The following is a 26,593-nucleotide window of genomic DNA, read 5'->3' on the forward strand; positions in this document are numbered from 1 at the left end:
AAAAGGGTCTCCTCCTTGTCACTTCTTTAGAGCTTCTGCCTGATTAGCTGGAAGAGTTGACTGAGCTTTTCCCGCCATTGCTGCTATAGGCAAAGACTCAAGCCAAGGTTGATCCTTCTCTCTCTTGCATTTGAGATGCCATATCTAGGGATCTTAATTTGCCATTCTGTTTTACCCTGAACTTGATTAATACAGATGAGGAGCTGGAGGTACTCACCCACAGTACTGGGGATAAAGAGAAGGAGTTTTCAGCATTTTTGCACCCCGAGTGCAAGTTTAAGCATTCCTAAGATCAGATAGATATATTCTGAGGCTAAAGAGTTACTTTGGCATTGCTTAACTGTGTGTATGTTAATAACAGGAACCTTTCTATTTCCATCTTACCTTTTTTGAAAATTAATAAATGTGAAATTTAATAAAGCAACATCCTAGAAATTCTTACCTTAAAAAAAAAGGAAAACATTTTTGTTATCTAATGAAATAAGTGAAAAAATAATTTTTAAGAATTTTGAATAAATAGTATTAATTTTATAATATATCAGCGAGGGAATTTTCAGTGCACTCCACCTGCTGTTTTGGCCTTTCAGGAGTAGGATTTGTCTTCTCAGTTTTAAAATTAGGGGCAGTGAGGAGGTCCCTGGGAACATGAGTCAGGGCAGAGCTGGGCTTCCATCCTGGGTCTCAGACAAACATTTATTGATTGCTTTGCTCACTGTGCTGAGTCCCTCTGCAAACACACACTTCTAAACTCACGTGAGAGACAAATGTATAAACAATGCACTGTGGCTCAGGGAATGCGTGTTGTAATAGAGATACTTTAAAAAGGAGACATTTGATGGGAGCAACCTTGGAGGCTCAACCTTCTTCTCTGTAAAGTATGGGGATTGGACAACATCTCTGCTCCTTTCCAGCTTTGAAACTCTATGAACCTACAGAAACAGACCACATCTTGGCCTAGAACATTTGTTTTGCATGATCATTGAATAGTAAACACACCATCGAACACAGTAAATATTTACAGCCCCTTGAATGGAGTGTTTTTTCCTGTTGCTGGTCATTGTTGGCTGGCTCTGCTAAGCACAGCATGGGTTTTTCATTAGAGGATAGCAGAGAAAGTCTTCACCTCTCCTTTGCAGAATGTCTGGGATGGTCTTAAAAAGTAACCTCTTTGCCTCAAAGCGCTAAAAATATCCACCTAAAAACAAGGTGGGCTGCTGGGGCTGTGTCTCATCCCCCATTTCCTCTTAGTAACTTGAAGGAAAATGCAGAGAATGACACATTGCCAAGATGAGATAATGCCTGGGATCTGGTGGTTGAAGTCATCCCCAAGGGACTTCCTGTCAGATGAAACACTTCCGGGACCTGAGAGCCCCACTCCTGGGGGGTTGTAGCACTTTCTTTCTCAGAGTCAGCAAACCTAGGGACCAGGCCCACTTTCTTACTACTCTCATAAGGGAGATGGCGCCCTTTCTCAGAAGGGTAAAAGGGTAAACATGATTCTGTGCTGTGAGCTGTCAGATTCTAAAGGAAGGTAGCCTTCCAGGGTTAAAGGGTCCTTGCAATGGTTGATGCCCATAAACCGGATCAGTAAAATCTCACCTACTAGACTCCTTGAGATTTGGGGAGAGGGTGCAGGGTGTAGAAAATATGCTTAAATACCCAAGCCCTTATTCTTCTTTGTTTTATTTTATATTTTTAGTAAACTTTCATTTTGGAATAGTTTTAGATTTACAGAAAAGTTGCAAATATAGTACAGAGAGTTCCAGTATAGCCTTCACTCAGTTTCCCTTAATGTCAATATCTTACAAAGCTGTGGTACATTTGTCAAAATCAAGAAGGTGACATTAAAGTAGAACTACTCATGAAACGTGTTATTAGGATTTCTCCACGTCTTCTTTAAAAACCAAAATTAGAAAAAAACTACATGCCACACACATCCACGTATACTTACACCAATACATAAATACACATAAAACCCCACTTTTAAAATCTCTATATGTGGGGATGGCCTGGTGGCGCAGTGGTTAAGTGTGCACATTGTGCTTCTCAGCAGCCCGGCGTTCGCCGATTCTGATCCCGGGTACGGACATGGCACCACTTGGCACGCCATGCTGTGGTAGGCGTCCCACATATAAAGTAGAGGAAGATGGGCATGGATGTTAGCTCAGGGCCAGGCTTCCTCAGCAGAAAGAGGAGGATTGGCAGTAGTTAGCTCAGGGCTAATCTTCCTAAAAAAAAAAAAGTCTATATGCAAACACACAAATTTATCTAGTTATATAAATAGATATTATGTCCTCCTGCCTTTTGACAGGTTATACAAATTATCATTCGCCATTTTCAGATGACCCTCAGTCTTTACGCTCTGCTATATTGCATCGGCCTCTTGATGTTTTAGGGCTGTTTGGCCCCAGGAATTTGTGCTTTCAGAGTCCTCAGGTCAGCTTGTCACAGTTTTTCTGGCTCCTCTCGCATTACTGAGCTGCCAGCTGTTACTTTTGTCTGCCGTCAGCACTTTTGTCTGTGGCAGACCTCCTTCTCGCATCTACACTTTGGCAGCTAACCTGTTAAGATTTTACAAGCATGTACTAGGGCTCCTTAGAATTATGGAAGGAAAAATCCCTCTAAATGAGATACACGAGCTATATTAGTGTGTGGCTTTTATACAGTTTCTCTTTTTTTTTTAAAGATTTTTATTTTTCCTTTTTCTCCTCAAAGTCCCCGGTACATAGTTTTATATTTTTAGTTGTGGGTCCTTCAAGTTGTGGCATGTGGGACGCCACCTCAGCGTGGCCTGATGAGCGGTGCCATGTCCGCGCCCAGGATCCCAACCGGTGAAACCCTGGGCTGTTCATGCAGAGTGTGCAAACTTAACCGCTCGCCCATGGGGCCAGCCCCCTCTTTTTCTTTTTCTTTTTTTGTTTTTTTAAAGATTGGCACCTTGGGCCAGCCCGGTGGTGCAGCGGTTAAGTTCTCACATTCTGCTTTGGTGGCCCGGGGTTCGCTGGTTTGGATCCCGGGTATGGACATGGCACTGCTTGTCAAGCCATGCTGTGGTAGGCATCCCACATATAAAGTGGAGGAAGATGGGCACAGATGTTAGCTCAGGGCCAGTCTTCCTCAGCAAAAAGAGGAGGATTGGCAGATGTTAGCTCAGGGCTAATCTTCCTAAAAAAAAAAAAGAGAGGTTGGCACTTAGCACTTGAGCTACTATCTGTTGCCAATCTTCCTTTTTTTTTCTTCTTCTCCCCAAAGCCCCCCAGTACATAGTTGTATATCCCAGTTGTAGGTCCTTCTAGTTCTGCTATGTGGGACACCACCTCAGCATGGCCTGATGAGCAGTGCCAGGTCAGCATCCAGGATCTGAACCGGCAAAACCCTGGGCCACCAAAGCCGAGTGTGTGAACTTAACCATTCGGCCACGGGGCCGCCCCCTATACAGTTTTTCAAAGGCCTTTTTATTATCTTATTTCCCAGTTTTTGACCAGATTTTGGCAATAGCAATGCAAAGTTCAGTCATAATATAAGTAATAGAATCCAGATTTCAATAGCTGAAAATTTGGGAGTGACTGTCTAATGTAGAGATTTTTACCAAAAATTCCACCCTGGTATTATGTTCTTTTGATGTATTTAAATTATCATTTAACTCTGTAAACATTGACCTATGTAAAATTTTTAATTGTTTTTTCCCCATGGTGTTTTTCACATTCTTTTACAAAAATATTTATTTATTGTAGAAAAGTTGGGAAATATAGATAACAAGTTTTTCCTATACTCTCATTTTGAAAGGCTACATAATATTCCATTTTATGCCTATATTTAGCACCTAGAGTGTTATTTAGGTTGTTTTTATTTTTTTAATATGAATAGTCCTGTGATGAACAGTCTTTTAGCTGCACTTGTGTGCACATCCAAGAGGCTGTCTTCCCAGGAGTGAAATGACTGAGTCAGAAACATAGACTTTGATGGTTCTTGATGGCCATTTCTACATTGAGCAAAATGTTAGAAATATGCGATTTTCTGGCTGCTGAAGGAAGCTTATAATCCTGAAGGTCTGGAGTAGAGTCGTTTGACCGGCTGTGTGCACACGATAGCAAAGGAAACAGCCCTGCCTGGACCAGAATCTCTGGTCATGTAGTCATGCTGGGGTGAATTCAGACAGTCATAACAAAGCTTTTTCAGGTGACTTATTCACTCCTGGGAGGAAACTGTCAAGACCTGTCGCCCGCCGTTTGTTGTCACCTCGTCTGCTGGAGGTGATGGCCTTGGAGCTCAGGGTTTACAAGGGGCAGGCTTCCACAGGCTCTGCCCCCGACAGCACTTTCCTGCCCTGCGGCTTCAAAATGACCTCTTTAATGAATAGTCATCCTCTTCAATTCTCATTGGTAATTATCGGACCATCTTTTATCCTCGTGTTTTCTGCCTGGTGGACTGTCAGGCGAAACTTCTCGGCAAGTTTTCTAGCCAATTAAAAATGGAAGACTAATTCCTTTGAACAGTCAATTCAAGTTAGCTCGGCTGGTGCGATCATGACGTTAATGCTGGACCAGGAGGCAAGTGTTTGATCCCCCACAAACTCAGTCGACCATGCTCTTTTCAGAGTATGGTAGCAGAGTAGGAAAATGTCTGGATTCTTCGTTTGCTCTCTGCCCTTCCTTTTAGATAAAGTCTCTTTTATTTAGATTCTTCTCTGGGATATAAGCATCACTATTGTTTTTAATTAACAATTTAGCACCAGTCTTTTCAAAAGCTAAAAATAAATTTTCTGAACTTTCCGATTCTGATCCTGACTCTTCACTTTATTTAGGAAACCATTTGTTTAACAAATAAAACATACTTTTTGCAGGCTCTGTGTCTTGAAAGCATGAATTCATGTTGAATATTTGGAGGATGGGCCTTCTGGGCGAGAGTGAAGAAAAGACTGTAATGCAAACTAATTCTTTGACGTCATCTTCGGCCCGTCCACAATGTCTTTTTATATCTTGTCTGATTGTCTTATAAGTGTCTTCAGAAGTGGTGAAAAGCACAGAATTATGTCAGGCCCACATAGAGACTGGGTGAGTGGGTGAATGAATCACTGAATAAATGAATCACTGAACGAATAAACAAATACCATAAACGAATGTATGACACAGAATAATCTCATGGTGGGATTTATAGTGTTTCAGAACTAACTTTTCATTTAAAATGTCAGCTATCTCCCATTTCCCAAAAAATAGTAATACATTGACGTTAGTGTAATATTTCTGTGTACAAAGAAAGTATGAAGGAATTCTCAAAAACCCATGCTAAAGAAGGCTACCTTCCCTAAAGGGAATCGATGTCCTTTATTCCTTTAGAAGATTTTCATCAACTGTTGATCAAAAACAAACATCTGTTTTCAATTTGTTTCTTAAAATTGCTAACTTGGCCTCGTGCAATCATCAGGAGTTAACGGCTTAAGCACAGAGGATGGGGCGAGGGGAAGAAGGAAAGTGATAACACGTCTTGCATTAATCAGATGTAAACGTGATACCTTTGCCTGCTGAACTGTGTCAAGAGGGTAATTTTTGCTACAGAATCACTCATGCTAAACACCAGCAGTTCTCCTAAGAGATGTGGCTTTTCTTCCTTTGGGGAAACTGAGGAAATGAAGACTTAATTCATTTCTTGACTCTCTGAGAAATCTTTTTTGCACAGGAAGTCCTTGCGGAGGTGCATGATTCAGTTTCTCTAACTCTTTTTCCCAGAGGTCAGGAGTGAACCGTGGGTGACTCAGCCTTGGAGCCCTTTATCAGGCTCCATTTTAGCCATCCGGCCTGGGGTGTGTTGGACGGTTCAGGTCACTTTCTGTGTGTATGAAAAGAAGGGAGGGAGGTTGTGCATTTAAGCCTTTCTGTTCAAGTTAAATAGTTCTTTCAAGGGAGCAACATGGTCCCTCCATGTGGCTTAGACCTTTGAAGTGGAAGTAGCAATTAATTAAATCTTACTCTGAATGAATGCTTTTATTTAACATTTAGCATAACTTGTAATTGTTTCATTTTAATGCATGAAATATAGGTGTACATCTGTTTTAAGAAAGCCTAATGTTAAAATTGCGAACACAAAAACAGTTAATTTAGGGAATTTGTATTCAGAATACTTTTAGATAAGGATTCACCACAGTTAGTCTTTAAGTAAAACACCCTAATGTGTTTATTTTTCACATTTTTCAGAATTTCATTTCTTTATAATACTAGCATTACATGGATATTGTAGAAAATTATAAAATAAAGGTAAGCCTAAAGAAAGATTATTATATCATAATTTTACTACTCAGAGCTTCTCTTTGTATTTTGACATATGTAGTACATCCCAAATGTATTATTATGTGTACATGCAAATAGGGTGACATGATGCACAGATACTGTTTTTATGGCTTGCTCGTCTTACTCCATGGTACCCGTGAACATGTTCTTGTTCATACACACAGCAGGACCTTATTATTCTTTTTTTTTTTTCCTTCTTCTCCCCAAAGCCCCCCAGCACATTCTAGTTGTCGGTCCTTCTGGTTGTGGCATGTGGGATGCCGCCTCAGCATGGCTTGATGAGCGGTGCCATGTCCGAGCCCAGGATCCAAACTGGTGAAACCCTGGGCCAACAAAGCAGAACTCGCTAACTTAACTGCTTGGCCCCTGGACATTATTATTCTTAATAGGTACATAGTATTGAATTGCTCAACTGGAACACAACTTTATTTAATTAATCCACTATTGTTAGATATATAGCCTGCTTCTAGTTTTTCTTACTATAAATTTCAACTCTTTACAATAATGGTAGCTGCTTTCTACTTCATACTCAGTGCTGTATGACACGTTTTCTGTGTAACATCTCTCTTTTTATTTAATTCAGGTAAAATTCACATAACATAAAGTTGATTACTTTAAATTGCACAATTCTGTGGCATTTAGTACATTCACAATTGCTTCTCTCTAGTTCCAAAATATTTTTATCACTCTAAAGAGAAACCGCATATCCATTAAGCAATTATTCCAGCTTCCCCCTCCCCAGCCCCTGGCAACCCAACCACTAATCTACTTTCTGTCTATATGGGTTTACCTATCCTGGATATTTCCTATAAATGGAATCATGTAATATGTGACCTTTTGTGTAACATCTCTCTTAACCCTCACAAATTCTGTGAAGTAAGACCCAGGGAGGTTAAGGATCTTGCCAGGGATTCCCACCTTGCAGGACCAGAACTTGAATGCAGCTCTCTTTGGTCTTAAAGCCTTGTTCTGTCCCACTGTCCCATGCTCTCTCCCCACAGTCTGTAGACTCAGATATGAAAGTGTTCATGCCTTTCTTAGCCTGTTTGCTTTAGCGTCGCTATTAGGTGATTGGTCCTTTTCTTCCACTTCTCACTTGTAAAATGAAAAAGCTCTGATACAGTGGTTCTCACATTTTGACATCAATCAGCATCACTCAGAGGACTTGCAGAATTTCTGACTCAGGTCTGGGATGAGACCCGAGAATTTGCTTTCAAAACAAGTTCCCAGGTGAGGCTGATGCTGCTGGTCTGGGGACCACACTTTGGGAGCCACTGCTTGACAGATATGATGCAGAAGAATTATTTCATTACATACCTCGTGATCCAGAATGCTTACAATGCAAGAATATGGACATTGAACAATTGGTGAATGTGCAGGTGTGATGTACACTGGAGGCTGGAGGCTGAGGAGTCTCCTGAAGTGTGATCCAAATTTGCATGTGGTTTTCCAAACGTCTGTTTAAAAAGGAGCTGAAAACCTGGTAATACTGTAAATGTGCATGTCCTGTGATCCTGCCCTGATAAATACATGTTTGAGCCTTAGAGAACCAATCTCAGGAGTGCAGAAGGAGGCATGTACAGGGAAGTGAGAGGCAACACTTTTGTAACAGTAAAAAAAGAAAACAAAAGAAAAGGAAAAAATCTAACTCTCCATAAATAAGAGAACAGATAAATAAAATATGGTTTAAAGAAGGCTAGATTCAGTTAAGCTTTGGAGTAGAGCTATATAAAATAACATGGAGAGGGCTCAAAAACAATGCTAAATGGAGAAAATATTTAGATTTACACTCACAAAACAATGCCTGGAATAATTATATAGGTAAAAAATGATAAATGGTCTCCCAAGAAGATATACAAATGGCCAATAAGAACATGAAAAGATGCTCAATATCAGTTGTCACTAGGGAAATGTAAATAAAAAGCACAGTAATATGCTGCTTCATACCCACTAAGATGGCTTTAATAAAAAAGGAAGACGATTGGAAAATGACAAGTGTTGGTGAAGATGTGGAGTAATTGGAACCCTCATACACTGCTGGTGGGAATGTAAAATGGTACAGCCACTATGGAAAAGAGTTGACAGTTCCTGAGAAAGTTAAACATAAGAGTTACCATATGATCCAGCAATTCTACTCCTAGGTATTTACCCAAAAGAATTGAAAACAAGTACTCAAATACTTGCACACAAATGTTCATAGCAGCACTATTCATAATAGCTAAAAAGTGTAAACAACTCAGATGTCCATCAACTGATGAAAGGATAAACAAAATGTGGTATATCCAACCAATGGAATATAATTCAGACAGAAAAAAAATGAATGTTGATACATGCTACAACATGGATGAAACTTAGAAACAATATGCTAAGGGAAAGACGCCAGATACAAAAGGTCACATGTAGTATGATTCCATTTATATGAAATATCCAGCATAGACGAATCCATGAAGACAGAAAGTAGGATTAGTGGTTGCCAGGGGCTGGAGGGAAAGGAGATTTGGGAGGTACAGGGTTGCTTTTTGAGTGATAGAAATGTTCTGGAGGTGGTTGCCCAACATTGTTGAACATACTAATTTTCCCTAGTTTGTGCACTCTTTTCATATAGCCTCCGCTGGCCACTCTTAACACTCCTGATTTAGTAGAAACGTCAAGGTTCTTGATTCCTCAGTGACTCAACAGTGGATATTTGCCCTCCTAACTCCTCCCTGAGCCTGGACACAAATTATCTTTCCTGTTAGAGAACCTCCTGCCTCCAGGCTCACCCAAAGATTGCTCAAGTTAAGTCCAGGAAAAAACAGAAGCGTGTCTGTCTCTGTTTCTGGGAATGTGGTGACTGGGTAATGTGGACCTGCAGAGAAGACCTTGACCTTTCTTAAAACACTGATTATTTCTTCTGAACATACTCACCTGTGTTCTGGGGAAGAGATCTTCATGTCTCTTTACCAAGCCTCGTAATAACAATGATAGACGAAAACTGCAGACGTCTTCCCCAGTGGTCTAGTGCAGTATCATCAAACTACGGACAAATCTGGCAGACTGTCTGTTTTTATAAATAAAGTTTTATTGAAACACAACCACACTCTTATTTACTTATTCTCTATGTCCGTTTTTGTGTTGCATCAGCAGAATTGGGTAGCTGCAAGAGATCACATGGCCCACAAAGCCTAAAATAATTATTATCTGCCCTTGACAAGAAAGTTCGCCAACCTCTGGACTAGTGGTTAGGAACATGGGTTCTTGATTCCAAATACTCTTGAGAGGTAGTTCAGAGACAGGGAAGATCTTCTGATCTTATCTTAAAGTGAAGATAACAAAGAAATGTGGAGAAATGGCGTGAAAAGTCAGGGTCACAGAGCCAATCACTGCATTCAGGTCCAGATTGTAGACTCTGGAGTTAAATGCCGCTCACTAGACATACGGCCTTGGCTGTGTCATTGAAGGTTACAGATCTGTTGCCTCACTTCTAAAACACTGTTCTTGAGAAGAGTAAATGAGATTACTCAGTTATTTCATCAGTAAATATTTATTGAGCTCCATGCTGTGCCAGGAACTGTTTGAGGTCCCGGTGATAAAACGGCAAACATGAGGGACAAGATCTCTGCCTTCACAGTGTTGTAGCCTAGATGGGGAGATGGTAAATAACAGTAAATCAACAAAGACGCAGTTGAGTCTTGGGGTGGCTGGTCAGGGGGACAGGGAGAGAGATGGGAGTTGGGGATCTACTATATCTGGGAGTTCAGAGAAGGCTCCCTTTTAAGGAGAAGTATTTTGAGCTGATGCCTCAGTGACAAAAAGCAGCTAGTCCTGCAGAGATTGGGGGCAGAGGAAACAGCTAGTACAAATGTCCTGGCCTGGCAGTGAGGCTGCCGTGGTCAGGAAGGAAAGGAGGCTGTGCTGGAGCCTCATGGGTCAGGAGGAGAGGAGCAGGAGGTGAGGTCTGACAGGTCAACAGGGCCAGGTCCCATCTGGCCTGGCAAAGAATTGGGATTTCAGTGTAAGTGCAGTGGAAACCACGGGAGGATTGAGGCAAGAGGGTAAGTGCTATGATCTGAGATAACTATTCAAATGATCCTTCCGGTGGTTGTAATATGGTGAAATTGTGTAAACAAGGTTAGCGGCAGGAAGAACAGTTAGTAGGCTATTGCACTAGTCCAGGTGAGTGAGGATGGCAGCTTTGGCTGGGACAGTGGCAGGTGAGGTGGAGAGAAGTAGGTGGATACCTTGAAACTGATTGGACTTGCTGAAAGATTATATTTAATGCGATAATGTATGGGAAATGCTTAGCACAGGGCCATCTTATCATCTTCATCACTATCCTCATCACAACCAGCATCAGCACCAGCAGCACTGTCACCACCACCACCAGCACCACCACCACCATCTCCTCCACCACCACTACTGCCATTACCACCTTCAGAGACGGTGTAGCATTATGGTTAAGAGTATAGTGGCCAGCCCAGTGGCACAGTGGTTAAGTGCGCACGTTCCGCTTTGGTGGCCCAGGGTTCGCCAATTCAGATCCTGGGTGCAGACATGCCACCGCTTGGCAAGCCATGCTGTGGTAGGCGTCCCACATGTAAAGTAGAGGAAGATGGGCATGGATGTTAGCTCAGGGCTAATCTTCCTCAAAAAAAAAAACAGAGAGTATAGACTCAAGCCACACTACTGGGGTTCAAGCCCTAGCTCCGTCACTTGTAAGCTCGGTGACCGTGGGCACATTACACATCCTCTCTGTGCTTCAGTTACCTTCTCTGTAACATAGAGGGGATCATAGTACCTCCCTTACAGGACATTGTGAAGTATCATAACATGCTTGTCAGACAGTAAACCTTAAACACTGTTGCTGTAATTTGGGGGCTGGTAGATGGTCCTACACTTGATAGACATTTGGTGAATATTGCTAAAATCCTAGCATTCTGTGGATGTCCCCTTAGAGATGGAAAACAATCCCTCTTTATGTAACCCATTGATTGATGAGGCTGATGAGAGGGCTCTCTCCTTGACCTCTGCTGCATTTTCAGAGAGACAAGACAGCTCCACTGTTTGTTAGAACATTTTAGCTGCAGGCTTTTCAATCAGCATTCCAAAGATGTAAAGGCAATGAAAGTATGTACTGGGATTTCCTCAGAAAAGAGTGTTTGGGCTCTGTGCCTGTTTTGAAAAGCCATGTCTGTGTGGGGGTTGGCAGGGTTGTCATTTGGCAGGCATTACCTCTTACAGGGAGGCTGGGTGAGGGCGTTGCATTTCTGCATCTTAAGCAGACCCTCATTTCAGCTGTAGGGCCTCAGGGGTAGCTAGAGCTCCCTGACTATTCCAGCTGTGGGCTTTGAACAACCTGGGCCAAATGTAGGCCTGTAATTGTCCCAATCATTCCTTAAGCAGGCCGACTGCTGGAACCAGGACACCAGCTCTGGGAGGTGAGAAAGACCTCTGGTTGTACACTCACCTGGAGCCTAGATGGATTGCACGAGAGCCCACATTCACTGGTCACTGCAGACGTGTCCTTCATCAGCCCCAGGCAATGGCAGTTGTGCCATATAAAAATCTGTCCCAAAGAAACAGCAATGTGTGTGCCCCTCCACCCACAACTACAGAAGGGATCTCTTTAACCTTTCTATCTTCTGAGAGATAAAAAGGAAGATCAGTAGCAACACATGGTAAAGAGCTGCTAAAACCCAGCAGGTGCCTTTTCCCTCCCACTCAGAAACGAGCTCCCACAGATGGCAATTTTTACTCCTGGACCAGAGTCCATCCTTATCCCTAAGGGCTGGGATATCTAGAATGTTGGCGGGCAGGGATATCTTTTCCTGCAAGCACTTAGTTGGAAAACTTGTTTCTTAGCTTTTACCTTAGGGAGAGACAGAATGGCATGGCAAAACGATCATCCAGCTTTTGGAGCCAGTCAGAGGTGGAGTTAAATCTCAGTTTTACCACTTAGTAGCTGCCACCTTAAGCGAGTCATTTAGCCCCTCTCAGTCTCAGTTTCCTCATCTGTAAAAGGGGAATGGTAAAATTACATTCATGGTTGTTGTAAATGCAACCATGTAAGATAGAAACGAGTAGGATCTCATTAAGTTACAATAATGTTGCTGTTTCTTGTGTTAGTTATACTTTACGTGAACCTTACATTCTGACTATCTGCAAGATCTTGAGGTGAGGTTACCTTCTTCCTTTTAAAATCTCTACTTGAATGCTAATAGCAGTTACTGAGCACTTACTATGTGACAGGTAGTCACTGAGCACGTTCACGTGTGTTTAACCCTTGCAACGGCACTGCAAGGTGCACACTATTGTAATGTGCAGATCTCATCATTTTACAGATGAGATACATGAGGCTTACACAGGTGAAATAGCTTGTCCAAGTCACAAAGAGGAAAGTGGTTAGGCTGGCCTGGTGGCGCAGTAGTTGAGTTCACACGTTCTGCTTCTCGGCGGCCCGGGGTTTACCGGTTCGGATCCCGGGTCCGTACACGGCACTGCCTGGCAAGCCATGCTGTGGTAGGTGTCCCACGTATAAAGTGGGGGAAGATGGGCATGGATGTTAGCTCAGGGCCAGTCTTCCTCAGCAAAAAGAGGAGGATTGGCAGTAGTTAGCTCAGGGCTAATCTTCCTCAAAAAAAAAAAAAAGAAAGTGGCAGAGCTGGGATTTGAACCTGGACCTGCAAGTCCGTGCCTTTTACTCATGCATGCTAATAACTGGCTTTGTTTGCTGCAAATGTTTTCATACTAGTCCAGCACACAGTCATACAGAGACGGCTGTTGGTCCTTTGCTTCTTGACTTCTAGGAGGTCTTCATATATTACGGAGATTGGAGCTTTCTGGTATAAGTTGCAAATATATTTCCTCAGTTTGTCATTTATCTTTTGACTTTGCTTATGATGTTTTTGTTGTTTTGTTTGCCATGTAGAAGGGTTTTTTAATTGAATTTTTAATTTTTAAAAATATTTTATGATAGGGGCTGGCCCCGTGGCCGAGTGGTTAAGTTTGCGTGCTCCGCTGCAGGCGGCCCAGTGTTTCTTTGGTTCGAATCCTGGGCGCGGACATGGCACTGCTCGTCAGACCACGCTGAGGCAGCGTCCCACATGCCACAACTAGAAGAACCCACAACGAAGAATACACAACTATGTACCGGGGGGCTTTGGGGAGAAAAAGGAAAAAATAAAAAAATCTTAAAAAAAAAATGCACAAAAAAAATATTTTATGATAAAAAGATCTATTAATGTTTTCTTTTCTTCTGGACTTTGACTCATAGAAAAGTCTTCCTTACGCCAGGGATTTGCCCATCTTCTTCTAGTACTTTTATGTTTTCTCATTTACGTTTGAATCTTTGATCCATTTGAAGTTTATCCTGGTATACAATGTGAGATATGAGTTACAAAGAAAAGCTTTAAAAAACACTTCAAAACAAATTACCCTATCTAAATGTGGTCCGAGTTTGCCCACGTAAGAGTATTTGGGATAGTGAATATTCCTTGAAGAAGAAAAGCAGGTTTTTCCATGTCACAAGTGATACCAGTTGTTCCCAGTTCTAATTAGACATCTAGCCTGAAGCGTAGGAGGGGTTTTCCCATTTGCAGAGATGGCCAAGGGCAGGGTGGTGGGAGGCTCAGGCTGGGCAGACACGTGAAGCTTTGGAAATAGCTTTGGACAGTCATGAGACCCTTGACTCCTCATGCCATCAGGTTCCAAAAGCTCACCTGTGAAACATCCTTAATGTTTTCCTGCTTTCTTCTCTGTCATTGTTATAAAATGATTCCTCAGCCATTCTAAGCTTGGTTTTGGCAAAAAGTGTTACTTTATCAGTAGGTTATCACATTTGTCTCCTAATTTCAAGGAACGAACTTACAATATTGTTGAAGGAAGCAAGATTTAGATATGTAATATAAATCCTGAATAATGCAAGGGAGTAAGAAGGCAAGTATTCATTTGTATGGTAAAGACCTTTTTGTATGTATTTGAATCAAAACTCTTCCATGTGCAAGTGACAGAAACAACTCAAATTCCTTTAAGCAAAAAGGAAATTTATGTTTATGTAACAGAACAGTTCAGGAGTTACTGGCTTCAGGCCTGGCTGGATCTAGGTGCTCATTTTCCCCAGGAATTTCTCTCTCTCTTCACCTCTCAATTTTTGTTTCTCTTTGTTGCCTCCATTCTCAGACATGTTCTCCCCTCCTGGTACAAATATGGCTACCAGCAGCTCTAAGCGTACCCCTCTTTAATTCATACATGTTTTCTTGTCCAGTTTTTCCTGCAAAAATCCCAAGCCTGGTTCTCATGTCCTTTCTTGAACCAATCACTATCACCAGAAAGAGGGAGTTGCTGATTGGCCAGTCCTGAGTCACATGTACTCCCAAGGGAACTGACAGTGGGCTCTGTCCCACTAAGAGCACTGAGAGGGGCAGTTTCCCCAAAGAAATTGGGAGAACTGTTAAATTACAAGAGGGAGGAGCCGATGCTGAGCAAGTCAAAGCCCCAGAGTACCCGGCAGCATGAGCTGCTTGTTCTCAAAACGCTTAAAGAATCGACTCCAGGTACCAGCAACATGAGCAATGAAAGTCATGACTGGAGCAGTTGGACTCAGTTAAACCTATAAAAATGAAGGCTCACTGAGTTGCTATCATGTGGTAATCAAGAGCAATAGTTTTTGTCAGTCTCACCAGCTTACAAAATAAAACTAAACAAACAGAAAACGTTGCTACCTCTCTATTACTGATGTGGATTCTGAGATTCTAACGGAATTTGTCAGAGAAGCTACTATCTTGCCATCAGTATTTGGTCAAATATCAAAACCCAGCAGAAAAGAACATGCAGAGATATTGTTTCCCTCTTCTGGACCACTGGCTATGGTTTGGGGAAGGAACGAGGTCTTGAATTGGGCAAGATTCTTAATCTGGTGCTTTTGCAAATGTTGTTTACTCATTCTGTAACTGAATATTGTATAGCTTGTGAAGAATGTGGCATGAAGTGCAGGGGTCTTTGTAAATGAAGCAGTCTGGCTACTTTGTCACCTGTGCCAAGGGCGGTAGCTGACATTGTGTCCAGCACTGTGCCTCATGCCTTCCCTGCATCATGTTAGTCTCACAATAGCCCTATGTACTGTTTTCATCTCCATTTTATAGGTGAGGAAACTGAGGCTCAGAAAGATTGACTCACCCAGGGTCCCAGAGCAAAGAAGTGGTAGAGTCAGAATTCAAACTCAGGCAGCTGGACTCTAGTGTGTGGGTTCCTGACAGCGCTCAGTAATTAGCTGGCTGTGGAACCAAGACCTTGTCACCTCACTGGGTTTCCTCATGCCTTTTTACAGGTGAACACTTGGGTTGTTAGAAGGATCTTTAAACAGTGATGTCACTAAAGTCTTTTACTTGGAGAATCCTGGTATGTAATTAGCTGTTAGTAATGATAGAACACAAATGAAGAAAAATCTCCCAGATTTTTCTAATCAGTTTCCTCCCACCTTTTCCAGAAAACATCCACGATTGCTAAAATGGACTAGATAGCATTTCACTCTTTTCATTTTGTCTTTAGGAAGGAAGGCAAGGAGCCAGGATGCTGACCAACTTGGCCATCAGCTCTGAATTTTGTAATTATCAATAATCTTCAAAAATTGTATGATCTGTGAGATCTGGTAATTATATACCTGTGGGTAAATGGTTCAAAGGCTGGGCTCTTAAGCAAATCTGGGTTTGCATCATCGCAGTCCTGTCATTGTGACCTCAAAGAAGTTGTGGAACCTGAGCCTCAGGTTCCTCATCTCTAAAGCGCGTCATTAGTAGGTCTGAGCTCACAGAGCTGTCACAGAGATGAAAGGAGACGATGCTTACAAAGTCCTCAGCAGTGCTGCCCCGAATAAGTGATCACAAAAGGCCAGCTGCCAGTCATACAATCATTTATTACTATTCCTATTATTATTATTTATTATCCTCACCCCTTCATCCTCCAAAATAAACTCCATCACATCAAGATCTCCATTTTTTTCATTGACATTTAAGAGTTAAACATCCTTTTCTTTGCCGTGGTTTGCAAAGCACCTTGCAATTTCCTCTCTTCCTAATTCCTGGAATTCTGTTTGTTTGAACTTGAATTGTTTAAAGCTCTCCGTTCAGCAAACTCTCTTTTGTGTTTTTTCCTCTGATGTCCAGAGGCTTTGAAACAGTAGCTTCTCCATAATCTTCAACAAAAGTGGCACTAACTCCCTAAAGGGTCGGTGGCTTTAGCTCAGTCTCTCTTCCAGCTGGCTGTCTGGGTCGTTCTGTTGTCGTTCTCTCCCCAAGATCTTTTCTCTTTGTTTAGCTTTTTTTAAGGGGAATCTCTTGCAGGACTTTCTCTAAAAGGTTCTTGCCTCCTCCATTCAAGATTAAGCTGTCATCTTGGTGACAGGTACTGACGAATACCACATAGAATCACAAATAGTCACGAGGCTTGGCTCACAGATTAGTGCCTTTTTTCAGGTGATAATGATCCCCATGGCAGCTGTAGAGGCTTTGTCATAAAAAGCTGATTATTTATGGCAACCCTGATTCTGGCAGTTAAAATAACCTGGGATCTAGTTGTTTTTTTCCCTCCCCAAGGAACATCTCTGGAATTCATTTATGGCAAAAGAAACACACAAGGGCACATATCAGGCTTTTAATCAGGATAACCTCCTATCTGTGAGCATTTCCTAGGTTCTGAAGCACTTTCCTGTACATAATCTCACAGTGAACTTGTCTCTGGGAGCCGGTCAGATGTGACTGTTGAGGGAAGGGCGGGGGAGGGGGAGGAGCGTGAGTGCAGGGTGTGGAGCCTGGGGTGGGATCCCGAGGTGATTAGCAGTCTCTAGATGCGGTTAGGATATGGCTGGGCTGGACCTCGATAAGATGGAGAACTGGATCTCCTGCTTTCTGGTGCTTTTCTCAGTCATGCTAATAACAAATGACCTGTGAGAGGATTTCACAAGACTCAGAGGGAACCTCAACCATAAAACAACTTTTGTAGATTCATTCATTTAAACTGTTGTCTTTTTTTTCTCTTGTGGTATGTTTCAGACATCCTTCTTATGTTATAACATTTTACTCGGCATCTGCTGCGAGAGGAAACTACAGGATAATTCTTGCTTCCTGATCAAAGTGGTAAAATCCTAGCAGAGGTCATTGCAAAGATATTTGAGGGAGGGAAAGAGGAATATTTCTTCCTTTAGTTTTGGTAGGCTTCCAAAGAAAAAGAAAAAACTTATTTGAAGAAACTGACAGTTTAAAACATTTATGGAAACACCACTACCAAAATGTCCTGGTTCCATCAGTTGTTGTTGCACACATCAGTTCAATTACCTCACCTTTCATTTTTTCATTAAAAAATAACATAACCTCACGGCCCATAATTGGGTGACCTCCCTTCTAACACATCCAAGTTTTCATTTTGTGTATTTTCCCTGCCAAGCTCTTCCCCATATATACATATACACACATGTATACGTATACATTCATACATATATATGCACATACGTACAAATTGCATAGGTGCCCTCATAAACAGTTTTCATCCTGTTTTTTTTAACTTAGCATAGTTCATGTTGCTTGACTTCATAAGTATACTTGTTAATGTTTACGTAGTGTTCATTTGGTGGATGTCCTATAATTTAATTAAACGTTTGCCCATTGGACGACATTTGGATTTCATGGCAACTCAGTGCAGGGCTGGAAAGCATGAGCCCTGGAGCCAACCTGACTCAGATTTCCTGCTTGCCGGAGATCCTAGCTGTGCCATCTTGGGGACTTCCTGGGAGAATGGATTGTTTAGAGGAGAATAACATATATGAAGCATTTAACATAGTTCCTGGCATACAGTGTATTCTCCATATTTAGTAACTAGTCCATTATTATTTCTAATTCATCGCTATTAAGTAACAAGGCACTGAAAATATTTTCTTTTGGATTATTTTGTTTTGGTAAATTCACACATGTTGGAATACTGGGCTGAGACATGCATATTTCTGTTGCTGTTGGTATATACTGACATCTCTTGATATCACAGTAATTTTTACTGTCATCAACAATTCTAAGTGCGCCGTTTTCACTATATCCTCACCAACACTGGAAACTATAATTTTCCAAGTTGGATAATTTAGTGTGTTAAACGTGATACCTTGTGATCTGCCCGCATTAGAAAAGTAGAAAGAATAGTATAATTAGTACCTCTGGTCACCCAGCATCCAGCAAACAATGGTTAACCTCTTCCCAGTCTCACCACACTGTGTTTTTAGGAGTCCTTTGAGCAAACCTCAGTCATCATATCATTTCACTGTCAGTACTTTGGTAAACCTCTCAGCCTGATAAGGACATTTTATTTTTTTACATAACCACCACACCTTATCATACTTAAGAAGACTAACAAGAATTCCTTAACATCATCTAATAATCAAAGTCACATTTTCCCAAATTCGAATTTGCCTTTGAACTGCATCTTAGGTGATGTTAAGGAATTCTTGTTAATTGATCTCAAAGAGGTCCTCGTACAATTGGCCTGTTTGAATCAGGATCCCAACATGCTCCACCCATTTCTTATGGTTGATCTTTTGTAACTTTTGTAAAACTTCCCCCTCTTTTCTCCGCATGCTATTGATTTGTTGGAGAAACCATGTCATTTGTCTTGTGGAATGTTTTCCATCCTGGTTTTGGAGATTGCCTTCTCCTGGTGTGGCTTGACTTCTCCCTCCTGTTTTCTGTAAAGTAGTGGGTAGATCTGGAGGTCTGATAAGTATCCTCCTTAATTTTAATGGGATATTTTAAGGGGACAACACATCCTTAGAGTCCTTCACAGCGTAGTCTTATGCAGCTGACAGATACCAATTGTTACTGGCCTTCCCTGGCAGGAGGAGAACAGCACAAAGATTTATTGACCATTAAACTAGCTGGAAGAAGTTGAATATAGGAATAAGTGATTATATAACTTTAAAATACTCCAGCTATAGTTAATCATTGCTCTGGAAGTCATTCTTTCTTTGTTCCAGTGACCTAAGAAAGGATCTAGAGGTAGGTGTGGGTAGGCCCTGCCGTCCAGGAGTTCTATGTGGAGAGATAATCAGAAAAGTTACGTGTTGGTAGACTGTTAAGCTATTTCCAAAGTAGCCACGGGGCAGAACATGATTAATGAGTGATAGTAATGAGTCGTTAGAAATCAAAAAAAAAAGGGAACCATCTCCTGTGGGCTGGGTTGATCTGGGAAGGCTTCTCAGAAGACAAGCTTGGTCTAGGACTTGAATAATTGGTGATGTTTGTAAAGGTAAAGAAGGATGAGGGAGAGTCTATTCTGGACATGAATTCAAAGATACACAGAACTTTTTAGATATCAGCCAATCGATCCACTCATGTTGATGGCTTTTAGTACATAACTTCTGAGCCTTTTTCTTTCTTCTATTCTTTAATTTAAGCAACAAATATTTATGGAGCACTTATTATGTGCCAGCCTTTTTTGTGGCATGGAAACATGGCTCATGAGGCAACCCGATTGCATGGAAGAAACATCAGCTGAGAGTCAGAAGACCTGAGATTACTCTGAAATCCTGTTTTTAGAATGAAAGTACAAAAACAGCTCCTTGAGGTTCTTGTTACTCCTGGTATGTCCAGATGGAGACTTCGGCAGGTCTACTGAGATTGTAGCACACTGTCACCTTTCCTGGGAAGAAGAGACTGCTATTTGAATGAAAAAAAAAAAAAAAATATATATATATATATATAGCTTAAATTGTTTTGTTCTCTTACCTTCTTTCCTCTCTCCTCATTCTCTCTTCTGGAAGCACTTTATCCTTTGAGCTCTAAAGCTAAGCTGGAAACTCATGAAACAATATTTGTTACTACCCTGGGCGAGGATGCAAATGAAAACAGGGAGAATTCTTTAGCTCCCAGACAGCTCACCTTTGTTCAGATTCCAAGTGCGTGGGTTGGAGGCAAAGGGAAGGGTTACCTGGGGTTATCCTGCTGGAGGAGGTGTGCTCATTTGCACGAAAAAGAATTGCTCTTGAGGTTGAAAATGGCTTATGGGGGAGTGGGTGGCTGGGAACAAAAGGAAGAAATTGTTAGCGTTTTTGACATATTCACACATCTTCTACAGCAGCTCAACTTCTCTTGATTTGATCCAGGTCTGTTTTCCATTGAATTCAATTCCGTCAACATCTATTGAGTGCTTGCTGTGTGCAGTCGTGGTCATTTCAAGAGGAAGGATTTAGCTTCCCTCCCCATTATCTCCACCAGCTCCCCCCGACCCCAAAGCACCCCAAATAAGCTCACAAGTTCAGTATGTACACTGTGGTTCCTGTGCAAACACAGCCTCAACATAAACCTCCTGCTGCCTCCCCCAGGATTCCCGTAAGTCCTTCTCTTCCCCTTTCTCTTTCTCTATCACACAGCATGCAGTAGAATTTCAGAATTTTCCAGATGAAAGGGAAATGAGGAGTCACCCAGTTCTGTGTTTGCTCACAGCTGTATTCCACTCCTTCCCCCAACTAGGATATCAGGACAGAGGGTCGGCTCACGTCTTGGCTCCTCTTTTATCCCTAACCTCCTGGGTATAAAATGTGAGTGGTTAATGTTCCGTAAGACTTGGATTGGAAAACTAATTCACTACATTCTGTTTGATCAAAACAGAATCCAGGAAAGTTAAAAGACTTGTCCACAGCTGCAGGGAGTCTGTGTATAAACAGGGACTAAAACCCAAGGCTGCTCAAGCCTGCACACATGTCCTACCTATAATGCCATCTGTCCATGTTGTGGACAAGGATTGCTGCCCTGTGGATCTGGGGCCATTGAGGCCAACGACATTCTATCCTTGGGGAAAGGGTGCAGCTGTGTGGTTAAGACCATCCGTGTTCCAGGCACACTAAGTAAGTTCTGGTGAGGATTTTTAGTAGTTCTGTGACCTTGAGCAAGTTACTTAACCTTTCTGAGCCTCTATGGCCTCATCTATAAAACAGGGAAAACACCCTCTTCAGCACGTTGTGAGGACTCAGTAAAATAGTACGTGTCACGTGTAGGCCTGGCATAGAGCAAATGGTACCTAACATTATTTTCTAGGGTTTCAGCACTCACATGCAAACTCCCGAAATCACAACGGTTCCTTTTTGTTCTATCCAAAGTTAACACAAACCTGTCTGCATTACTCCATTTTTTGAAAGAGAATCCAATATGGAATTTTTGCTTGGGGGATGTGGCAAACATGTTCTTACTCTTAGAAATTATTATAATCTTTGTTTCAGTGCTGTCTTTTCAATTGGCTGGTTGGTTCTTGGGCTTTGAGAAGATTCTTTTCTCCTCCAGACTTACCTCCCAGCTCTCTTGGAACCATAATAAACCTAGCTACTGTTTATGAAATTACTACTATGTGTCAGCCCCTTCCCTGGCTTCTCTCTAATCTTTACCTCTGCCCTTTGAAGTAGGTGCTATTATCTCCTAATTGTAGATGAGGGCACCGAGGCTCAGAGAGATTGAGTAGCTTGCTTGATTGTTGAAGATATTTCGGTAGTTCTCTCTCATAGAAGGAGGAGCACACTTGTGGGACTTGCAGTTGTCTGGATGTGAGATTACATCCAGGGTGACTCTAGCACTTGGGATTTACACCTGTCAGGGACCTGAGTGGCCATCCAACATGCTATTGACCAGCTGGGGAAACCAGTGAGCAAAGAGGTCATGGGGCTTGACCAAAGTCACTGTCGGGGTCCAGGGCTAAGATCTGAATCCAGGTCTCCTGACTCTCGTTTGATATTCTTTCAATCATATCATGGAGGCTCGAATCCTTGACCCTCAGCATCATAGTCTCTGGCATCAGGTTACCGGCTAGCTGCAGATGGTCTGCAAATAACTACGTTCCTTCGTAATTGGAACTGCAGGTTCTGGAAGCAAAGTACTTGCATTTGAACCCCAGCTCTGCCACTTAACCAGCTCTGTGACTTTGGGCAAGTTGCTTGAACTCCCTGTGCCTCAGTTTCTCCCTTTATAAGTACTTACCTCATTGGATTGTTGTGAAGATTACCTGAGATACATCATGTAAAGTCAAAGAACAGTGCCTGGCAGAGAGCAAACCCTCAGTCAGCGTTAGCTATGGTCATCATTTGTAGAGCTCCTGTCACTTGCCAGGCATCTTTCAGCACTGGGGATCCAACCCTGAACAAGAGAGTCATAATTCGTGCCCTTACAGAGCTTACAGTCAAGTGAGAGACACAGATATTAAAGAATAATGAAGCTTATGCTTTGTTGAGTAATTTTAGTTCCATTTGTCATTTCTAGAGCATTGTTTAGAAGTTGCTGCAGTGTATCTTTGTCTTTAGTTCTGATTTTTATAAATGTGGCATCAGTGTAAATATTTTGCATCAGAAGTTTGGCCTGAGGTGCGCAGAGCCCTCAGCCTTGATAAGCCCCTGGTGTTCAGCATCACATGCCAGCAGCCATCTGTGTATTGCCTCCAGAACAGAACTGGCCACATTCCTGCCACTTGGATGTAAGCACCCTACCCAAAGGGCAGAAAGGAAGTTATGACTGGGGGAAATCCACAAGGCAGCAAGACTTGGTCACTGAAGGCACAGACAGCTCTCATAGTCATAATAGACCTGTAGGAAGAGGACACAGTAGGAACCAAATGTTGTTGTACAGATAATACAGGCACCGTGTGGCCAAGTACCTATTTTTAAGTGACAGTGGTGTATTTTAGGCCAGTTCCAACCTATTTTTAGTCTAGCTCCATTTTCCCTTCAGTGTTTCTTTGCTCCTAGTTGATCTTACCTCTGTTTCAACCTTGTTTTCTTGGCCATTTGATATAAAGGAATCTATATGCAAATGCATTTCCTGACAAATGAGGACGGTTGAGCTGAATTTTCTGATGAGCCCTTATAAAATGTTATCACACTGAACTAACCCAAAACATGGGCTGTCTGTACCAAATATGCTGATTTTAGACAAGCATGCTTTCCTCAGTAGGTGATATTATCGTCTTTTATTTCCTGTAATAAAATAGCATAAAATCAAGACAATGCTCCATGCATACTTCACTTTTTGCTGTTTTATAGAATCACAGAAGATAAGCAATTATGTATTATGTATTATTTTACAGTTCAAAAAACTGCAGCTCAGAGAGTTTGACTTGCACAAGGTCACACAGCAAATTTAGTGGTAGAGCCAGGATTGGACCCCATGTCTTCCAATTTAGGTCAGTTTACTCTTCACTGTGCGCCTTCTTTTATATATGTCCAATAGTCAAACCAATATTTGAAATCATGGGTTTAAATTAAGAATTAACACTTTTGGGAGGAAGGAGAGTGGAAAAGGTCCCCCAAACCCATCTTTTCCTCTCTAATTCATTAAGAAAAAAGGGACTAGGATGATTTACGCACCAGAGAGGTTAATAACAATATGGTTTATGTGCTTACATTGTGCCTAGAATGTTGACATTTGTATTATCTCATTAAACTATTCATATGTTTTATCTCATTAAAGCTGTGAAACTCTCATATCCCCATTTTATAGATGATTAAGCTGAGGTTTGGGCTGGATAAATAAACTGTCCAAAGTCATAATAGCCAGCACGTGGAAAACTTGATATTTGAATCCAGATTTCTCATTCTAGAATTTGTGTTCTCCTGTATTCTACCAGGAACTGAAGGATGGGATATTGAATATGCCACAAAGTCTTACTGTAGAGCCAGGGTGGAAGGGAAATATCTTATTCTTCAAAAATTGATATCATGAGATAATGGATTTATAAGTGTTTTTCAGTTTACTGAAGCAGTCTGTAGGTATCTTTTTTCCCTTCACTGTGTAACTTTGCACCTTCCATATTAAAAGTTTCTCTAGGAAATGAAATTAATTTGGGGGAAGGAAGCCTCCACTGTTCCTGCTTCCAGCTGATACAGATGCTTGGCTTCCTCTGGACAGGTAGGAGGGAGAATGCTCTCCCCTCTCTGCTGAGCTGGTAGACTGGAGAAGAATCTGAATTCAGGAATGGTGCCAGGTGGGGTGGGGGCGAGGGAAGGAGGAAAGGGATGTGGTGTTTGGAGCCCATAACTCAGGAAACGTGATGGCACCTAATTTCAGAGTGGCATGAGGCAAGCATTTAGGAAAAGAATAATGAGCTATTGTTGTGGGCATTTTTTTCTTTAATGGGTGGGTTGTTTTTATAAAGTTTTATGAACAGGAAACTGAAGCAAAATGCTGATCCCTTTGGTTTTTGAGCTCTGCCAGCATCATTTTCATTTTTATTTTTGAGTGTTGGTGACAGGCACTTCCTTTAACACTTCTTTGGGTGAAGTGTAACCAGATATCCCAAACTGCCTTTCATGACAACAGCAGAATCCAAATGAAGAGTGGTAGTTTCAGATCTCGATAATGCCATAGGACAGAGTAAGATCCTTCCCCGATCCGGGGAGACAGACAGCTCTTCCAGAAACTAGGGGAGTCTGCAGAATGTTTTCCCTTTAAAAATATCCTAGAAAATTTGCCCAACGTGTGAAAAACCTCTAACATGCATTAAAATGGGTCTCGCTGTGGCAAAGAAAATACTGATGGAATTCCCCACCTCTCCTGGTCATAAAAACCCAGCCTCCCCAGGTATTGTGTCCCCTGGAAGATGACTTCATCTTAAAGAAGGTGGTCCTATCTGTTGCGCATTTTGGATACACTACACCAACACTTTAGGCATCTAGCTGCCAACTTCAGAGATGTTAAAAGCTCTTTTGTTTCTGCAGGGCACCTATTCATTGCTCACCTTGTAAAAGTTATATCTTACTGCATTTTCCTGGCACCAGAGCCATCCTTGTACCTACCCATTGCATTTGGTTTTTCCGAGCCTGCAGGCAGCACTGGGTTATTAAAGTTCAAGGAGGAAGCCACGTGATGTTGTCTTTACAATTTTAATTCTCTCCTGCCTTCTTCCCTCCCTTCCTCCCGCTCACTGACAGATGATTTTTGTTCATCGTGTACAGTATCTAAACCAGAACGAGCTCTCAGAGCATCTCTTGTAAGACTCCAGGTGAGGATGCCCAGACCGGGAGAGAGCATGACCCTCCCTTGGTAGAGCAACCAGCACAGAAGCTTCCTTCTTCTCCCCTTGGTTTCCTTCGATAAAAAGTCCTTGAGTCCATAATTTCACATCAGCCTGGGAACTTTAGATTATAGCACCATGTTTAATCTTGCAGAAACACCAGGCAAAAATCTCCCCTCCCCCTTAAAAGTCAGCCCTTCAGGGCTGACTCAAGAGAGCAAAGTTTCAATATAAATTGCACTAGGTGTGAGCATGGCAAGTTGAAAAGGAAAAAATTTTTATAGAGTTTAAGCTGGAATCAAAAACCTAAAGAAGGAAAGGGAAGAAAGTACCCTGGAGGAGAGGAAAAGGGCAGATGAGCATGTTACAGGATGTCTCTGAAGACAGACTATTTGACGTACTTTTGCCACCAGAGTGTCAGTCTCCCTGGCAAGTCCACCTTGTCTAGGAGTTAGTGTAAATTGCCAGATGTGTGTAAAAAGCTAGAGGGAACTGCAAGCTCTCAGTAATATCTAAGAAGGCCCCATAACCTTACAGTGCAGGAGCTGTCTCTCATAGTGGTTTTGGTGACTTTTGGACTCTTTGAAGCTAAACATTAGGGACCCATGTCTACTTTCCAAAATTTCTTTTAACAGCCCACTATCATATTCTGCATATAATTTCTTGGTCACACCTCAAAAACTTAAAATATGCTGTGTTCCTCATTGCAAAAATTCTTCTCTGGATTTACCTTCTCCATGACATGTCTTTGATTAGCCCCATTTCAATTTAATTTTCATTTCGACAAATATGAATCCTTCTACCATGTGCCAGCATGATAGAAGGAGCTGGAGCCACTGTGGTGAGTGAGACAGATATGGTCCCTGTGCCCTTGTAGCTTGCTGTTGGGCGGCAGAGATGCATTGAATCGGTCATTATGATCAGAATGAGTATCAGGGAGAGAGAGGTACTCAGTACTAAGGGGGCATAAGCAAGGGTTCCCCTAGCCTGAGAATCAAGGACAGGCCTGGATGAGAGGAATTAGCCAGGAAGCCATATGGTGGTTGTTCTTGTCATGCCAAAGAACTAAATGACGGTGCAATGATAGTCGTTGGTGAACTAGAGGCTGGTGCGTTTGTTCAGTCTTCTGTTGCCAAGGCTTTTTGTTCAGTCAGAACTGTGGGCACGTGAGACCTGTATTTGCTGAGCTCGGTTTTAGATATGAGATGTAAAAAATTCAAACACAGCAGAAGCTCCCGTAACTCAGCTCCCACTTAACCAAAACGCTTGGTGAACCTACACCCTTTAACCCCGCTGTGGTGTCATCAGAT

The 26,593-nt window shown here is 41.9% G+C and overlaps 1 protein-coding gene and 1 long non-coding RNA gene across 11 annotated transcripts in view; one reads left to right on the forward strand and one right to left on the reverse strand.

Annotated features, from left to right (window-relative positions):
* The window catches only part of ARHGEF3 (Rho guanine nucleotide exchange factor 3), a 284,680-nt gene that overhangs the window by 186,174 nt on the left and 71,913 nt on the right, over positions 1 to 26,593 (forward strand). The gene's annotated exons all lie outside the window — the stretch shown is intronic.
* Positions 9,775 to 12,251, reverse strand: LOC138918029 (uncharacterized). Its single transcript, XR_011426847.1, has 3 exons — positions 12,133 to 12,251; positions 11,731 to 11,829; positions 9,775 to 9,903 (listed from the first exon to the last, which is right to left on the reverse strand). It is a non-coding gene; the product is annotated as an uncharacterized lncRNA (long non-coding RNA).

Source organism: Equus caballus, chromosome 16, assembly GCF_041296265.1.
Source record: "Equus caballus isolate H_3958 breed thoroughbred chromosome 16, TB-T2T, whole genome shotgun sequence".
NCBI classification, from domain to species: domain Eukaryota; kingdom Metazoa; phylum Chordata; class Mammalia; order Perissodactyla; family Equidae; genus Equus; species Equus caballus.